Genomic DNA, 6,524 nt, shown 5'->3' with positions numbered 1-6,524 from the left:
CCTTAAGCCCAACTAAGGTAAACCATTGTCAAAAATTATGAAGCCCAGGACTTCTGGTGAAGATGGTGGAGTAGGAGGAACCTAGGCTCACCTTATCCAACAGATAGAACTAGATAACAATCACATCAGTGTAAATAACCCAGAAAACAACCCAAAGACTGAAAGAACAAACTCTCCACAGCTAAAAGCAGAGAAGAGGCCACATTGAAGAGAATAGGAAGGGTAAAGACGAGGCTGGGAGCTAAACAAACCCTTGGGCCTGGCCACAGGAGAAAGGGGGAAAAAACAGACCCTCATCCTGGGGAGCCCCTGCCAAGATGATGAATCCCCATAATATTTGGCTTTGGACACTAGAGGGCCTGAATTTCGTGAGTTCTTAAAATCAGTGGGACTTAAAACCTAGAATTTTAAAAATCAGTGGGATCAACTCTGAGAGAGCCAGAAGGGCAAGAGGAAGCCGAGTCCCCACCCTTACAGAGACAGCACAACAAAGAGCCCCATAGAAATACAGTACAGAAGCAGCAGTTCAGCAGTTTGAAAAACCAACAACAACTCCTGGGTCATATGAGAGGGAGAGTAGTTTAATCAACTAAGAGCTTGTCTCAGAAGGATAGAGATCACTGGGAGACTCTTCCAAGAACAAAGGAACTGGCAGGTGCCATTTCCTTCCACCATCCCCCAGCATAAACACATGGACACCTGTGGAAACCAGTGTGGTATAGATACTCATTACCGAACTTGCTAACACTCCCACCCAGCCCCCCTCAACACATTGCAAATCCACACCATCCAATACATTCATAGCTGGAGCCCATCCACAGTGGTGCCACAGGCCTGGCAGTGTGTAAGCAGCCCCAATAGGGGCCAGCACCACTCCAAAGTTACTCTTTCCCTGGGGAGAAGGAAAGATAACAACACACACACCATCCAGCAATAGGCTGGAGACAGACAGCTGGTCTCAATTGCAGGCCCTGCCCACTAATGAAAGCCTCTCAGAGGACAACACAGGGAAAGCACCCAGCAGTTTGGTGCTATTCTGTCTCTGATAAGTGCCTGACTCGGCTCAACTCAAGCCCAAGGCATCCCCAGACAGGCCCACTAACATCACAGTGACCAAACACTACCCACAAAAGGCAAAGAGAGCCACTGCAGATGATAGGACTGAAGGAAAAAGTGGCTCACAACAGCAGGATGCACATAACACACATAGGAGGTACCCATGAAGAACCAGATTCTAGGGAACAGAGGACACTGCACTGAAGAGCACTACAGGATATCTTCTTCATTAGTCCATTACTTTCAAGTATAGGAGACGTAGATTACTTTCTTTTTTTTTTTTAATTTTTTTTTTATTTATTTATGATAGTCACACACACACAGAGAGAGAGAGAGAGAGAGAGAGAGAGAGAGGCAGAGACACAGGCAGAAGGTGAAGCAGGCTCCATGTACCAGGAGCCCGACGTGGGATTTGATCCCGGGTCTCCAGAATCACGCCCTGGGCCAAAGGCAGGCGCTAAACCTCTGCGCCATCCAGGGATCCCGATTACTTTCCTAACACTCTGTCTCCTCAGAGAGACAAAATGAGGAGGGAGATGAATATGTCCCAAACGAAAGAACATGACAAAATCACAGCAAGGTAACAAAGTAAAATGGAGATAAATAACATGCCTGAGAGAGAATTTAAAGTAATGGTTAGAGAACACCGGTGGTGGATCCCAACGCGGCTCTTTGGGGCCAGCCACCGAGCAGCGCCTCCGCGGGGCCGAGTAGGGGCAGGCGCCATGGATTCCTTCAAGGTGGTGCTGGAGGGGCCCGCACCTTGGGGCTTTCAGCTGCAGAGGGGCAAGGACTTCAATGTGCCCCTCTCCATCTCCAGGCTCACTTCTGGAGGCAAAGCTGCACAGGCCGGTGTGGCTGTGGGTGACTGGGTGCTGAGCATAGATGGCAAGAATGCGGGGAGCCTGACGCACATTGAAGCCCAGAACAAGATTCGTGCCTGCGGGGAGCACCTGAGCCTGGGTCTCAGCAGGGCCCAGCCAGCTCAGAACAAACTACAGAAGGCCCTGGCCCCCGCCGCGGATCCCCCGTGGTACACCTTTGCACCCAGCGCCTCCCTCAACAAGACGGCCCGGCCCTTTGGGGTACCCCTGCCAGCTGACAACGCCCTGCAGCAGAATGGACAGCCGCTCCGGCCGCTGGTCCCAGATGCCAGCAAGCAGCGGCTGATGGAGGACACAGAGGACTGGTGGCCTCGGCCCGGGACAAGCCAGTCTCGTTCCTTCCACATCCTTGCCCACCTCACGAGCACCGAGTTCATGCTAGACCCGGATGAGGAACACCTGAAGAAATCAAGCCAGGTGCCCAGGACAGAAGCCCCAGCCCCAGCTTCAGCTACACCCCAGGAACCCTGGGCTGGCCCTACCACCGTCAGCCCCACCAGCCACCCACCCTGGGCTGTGGATCCTGGATTTGCTGAGCGCTATGCTCCGGACAAGACCAGCACGGTGCTCACCCGGCACAGCCAGCCAGCCACACCCACACCTCTGCAGAACCGCACCTCCATCGTGCAGGCAGCCGCCGGAGGGGGCACAGGGAGCAGGTGGTGACAACAATGGCAAGACTCTCGTGTAACACCACTGCCGATACCTGGTCATCCGGGGCCGATACCTGGTTGCGCTGGGCCATGCATACCACCCCGAGGAATTTGTGTGCAGCCAGTGTGGGAAGGTCCTGGAAGAGGGCGGTTTCTTTGAGGAGAAGGGTGCCATCTTCTGCCCACCCTGCTATGATGTGCGCTATGCACCCAGCTGTGCCAAGTGCAAGAAAAAGATCACAGGCGAGATCATGCATGCCCTAAAGATGACCTGGCACGTGCATTGTTTCACCTGTGCGGCCTGCAAGACACCCATTCGGAAAAGGGGCTTCTACATGGAAGAAGGAGCACCCTACTGCGAGCAAGACTATGAGAAGATGTTTGGCCAGGGCTGTGACTTCAAGATGGATGCTGGGGACCGCTTCCTGGAGGCGCTGGGCTTCAGCTGGCACGTGTGCGATATGCCAGATCAACCTGGAAGGAAAGACTTTCTACTCTAAGAAGGACAAGCCCCTCTGCAAGAGCCATGCCTTCTCCCATGTGTGAGCCCCTCCTGTCCACTGCTGCCTCATCCAGCCCAGCCAGAGGGAGCTCCAGTTCTGGAGTCATCGGCCCAGATTTCTGGATAGGGCTGGCAAAGGTCACCCCAACCACAACTCCTGGCCTGAGCCTGGGGTTCCCTGGGCTCTGCCCCATCCCCTTCATTTCCCCACACTCCCTCCATTTCCTCCCACTCCTTCCACACACTGGTGCTGACCACACCAACCCCTGCTCACATCCACTGCCACAATAAAGCTGTATCCAGCTGTGTCCTGAAAAAAAAATAAAGTAATGGTTATAAAGACACTCACTGAACTTGAAAAAAGAGTGGTGGATATCAGTGAGACCCTTAACAAAGAGATAAAAAAAGAGCCAATCAGAGATGAAGAACACAATAAATGAAATTAAAAATACACTAGATGGAATAAATAGTAGGCTACAGGAAGCAGAAGAATTAATTAGAGACCTGGAGGACAGAGTAATGAGAAGTAATCCAGCTGAGCAGATAAGACAAGAAAATATGCAAAATGAGAATATATTTAGGCAACACAGTGACACCATCAAACATAAGAACATTTGCATTATAGGGATCCCAGAAAGAGGAGAAAGAGAGAAGGGAGCAAAAAAAATTTATTTAAAGAAATAATAGGGATCCCTGGGTGGCGCAGCGGTTTGGCGCCTGCCTTTGGCCCAGGGCGCGATCCTGGAGACCCGGGATCAAATCCCACGTTGGGCTCCCGGTGCACGGAGCCTGCTTCTCCCTCTGCCTGTGTCTCTGCCTCTCTCTCTCTCTCTCTCTCTCTCTGTGACTATCATAAATAAATAAAATTTAAAAAAAAATAAAGAAATAATAACTGAAAACTTCCCAAATTTAAGGAAGGAAACAGATATCCAGCTCCAGGAGACACAGAGATCCCCCAACAATATCAACCAAAGAAAAAAAATATATGTATCAACCAAAGGAGGTCCACATTAAGACACATAGTAATTAAGGGGTGTCTGGGTGGCTCAGTTAGCCATATGCCTTCAGCTCAGGTCATAATACCAGGGTCCTGAGACTGAGCCCCATGTCAGGTTCCTTGCTCAGTGGGGAGCCTGCTTCTCTCTCTCCCTCTGCCTAGGATCAAGACCTGAGCTGAGATCAAGAGTCAGATGCTTGGGGTGCCTGGGTGGCTCAGTTAGTTGGGCATCTGCCTTTGGTTCAGGTCATGATCCCAGGGTCCTGGGATCAAGCCCTGTATCAGGATCCTTATTTGGCAGGGAGTCTGCTTCTCTTGCTCCCTCTGCCTGCCACTCCCCTTGATTGTGCTCTCTCTGTGTCAAATAAATAAAATATTTTTGTTAAGAAAAAGACAAATAACAATTAAAATGGCAGTAAGTAGTGACAAAGAAAAAAATTTTAAAGCAGCAAGACTAAAGAAGACACTTACATACAAAGGAAACCCCATAACGCTATCAGTGGCTTTTTCAGCAGAAACTTTGCAGGGCAAAAAAAGTGGCATGGTTTATTCAAAGTGCTGAAAGGGAAAAATATGCAACCAAGAATACTCTATCCAGCAAGGCTATCATTCAAAATAGAAGGAGAGATAAAAAGTTTCTCAGATGAAAACTAAAGGAACCATGACCACTACATGAAAAGGGCTCTGGAAAATAGTATGACGGTTCCTCAAAAAGTTAAAAATAGAACTACCCTAAAACCCAGCAATTGCACTACTATGTATTTATCCAAAGGATACAGGGGTGCCTGAGTGGCTCAGTCAGTTAAGGGTTTGACTCCTGATTTTGGCTCAGGTCATGATCTCAGGATCCTGGGATTGAGCCCCACACCAGGATCCATGCTCAGTGGAGAGTCTGCTTGAGGATTTCTCTTCTTCTCCCTCTGCCCCTCCCCTCTCTCTTTCTGTCTAAGAAAGAAAGAAAGAAGAAAGAAAGAAAGAAAGAAAGAAAGAAAGAAAGAAAGAAAGAAAGAAAGAAAGAAAGAAAGAAAATATGTTCAAAGGATACAAAAATGCTGATTCAAAGGGATACATGCAACCCAGTGTTTACAGCAGCACCTATCAACAATAGCCAAATTATGGAAAGAGCCCAAATATCCATTGACAGATGAATGAATGGAAAGATAATGTGGTATATATATGCAATGGAATATTACTTGGCCATTAAAAGAATGAAATCTTGCCATTTGCAACAGCATGGATGGAACCGGATGGCGTTATGCCAAGTGAAATAAGTCAATCAAAGAATGATAACTACCATATGATTTCACTCATGTGTGGAATTTAAGAAACAAAACAGATGAACAGAGGGGAACAGAAGGAAAAATAAAATAAGATGAAAACACAAATGAGTGGGAAATATCAGTGAGGGTGACAGAACATGAGAGACACCTAACTCTGGGAAACAAACAAGGGGTGGTGGAAAGGGAGGTGGGCAGGGGGTTGGGATAACTGGGTGATGGACACTGAGGGGGGCACTTGATGGATTGAGTACTGGGTGTTATGCTATATGTTGGCAAATTGAACTCCAATAAAAAATTTTTTAAAAAAGACAAACTGAAAAAAAAAAGAAAGAAAAGAAAACACAGAGAGAGGCAAACCATGAGAGACTCTTAGCTCTAGGAAACAAACTGAGGGTTGCTGGAGGGGAAGTGGGTGGTGGGATGGGGTAATTGAGGGATGGCCTTTAAGGAGGGCATTTGATGTAATGAGCACTGGGTGTTATATGCAACTGATGAATCACTAAATTATACCCCTGAAATTAATAATATACTATATGTTACCTAAATTGAATTTAAATAGAAAATAAAAATAAAATAATAAAATAAAATTCCCTGGGAAAATCCAGGCATAAATATTTAAAACAAAACAAAAAACAAAAGTCCAGGACTAGATGGCTTCATGAATGAATTCTACCAAAAATTTAAGGAACAGTTAATATCTATTCTTCTCAAACTATTTCAAAAAATAGAAGAGGAAGGAAATCTTCCACATCCATCCTATGAGGCAGCATTATCCTAATACCAAAACCAGGAAAAGACATTACAAAATAAGGGAAATACTGGCCAATTATCTCTTATAAACATGCATGCAAAATTCCTCAACAAAATACTAGTAAAGCAAATCAAATAATACATTTTTAAAAATCATTCACCACAATCAAGTGGGATTTATTCACACAATGCAAGGGTGGTACAATATTCACAAGTCAATCAACATGATACATCACATCAATAAAACAAAGGATAAGAATTACATGGCCATTTCAGTAGATACAGAAAAAGCATTTGACAAAGTACAACATCCATTCATGATAAAAACTCTCAACAAAGCAGATTTAGAGGAAACATACCTCAACATAAAAAAGGCCATATATCTGCACCCCGATGTTTCTA

General features: G+C 46.6%; 1 pseudogene; it reads left to right on the top strand.

Annotated features, from left to right (window-relative positions):
• The first annotated feature begins 1,713 nt into the window (after window positions 1-1,713).
• LOC144308773 (PDZ and LIM domain protein 7 pseudogene) lies at window positions 1,714-3,403 on the top strand (annotated as a pseudogene).
• Window positions 3,404-6,524: the final 3,121 nt, after the last annotated feature.

Source organism: Canis aureus, chromosome X (genome assembly GCF_053574225.1).
Source record: "Canis aureus isolate CA01 chromosome X, VMU_Caureus_v.1.0, whole genome shotgun sequence".
NCBI classification, from domain to species: Eukaryota; Metazoa; Chordata; class Mammalia; order Carnivora; family Canidae; genus Canis; species Canis aureus.
The sequence above is the reverse complement of the archived record's forward strand: the minus strand, read 5'-3'. Positions and strand labels throughout refer to the sequence as shown.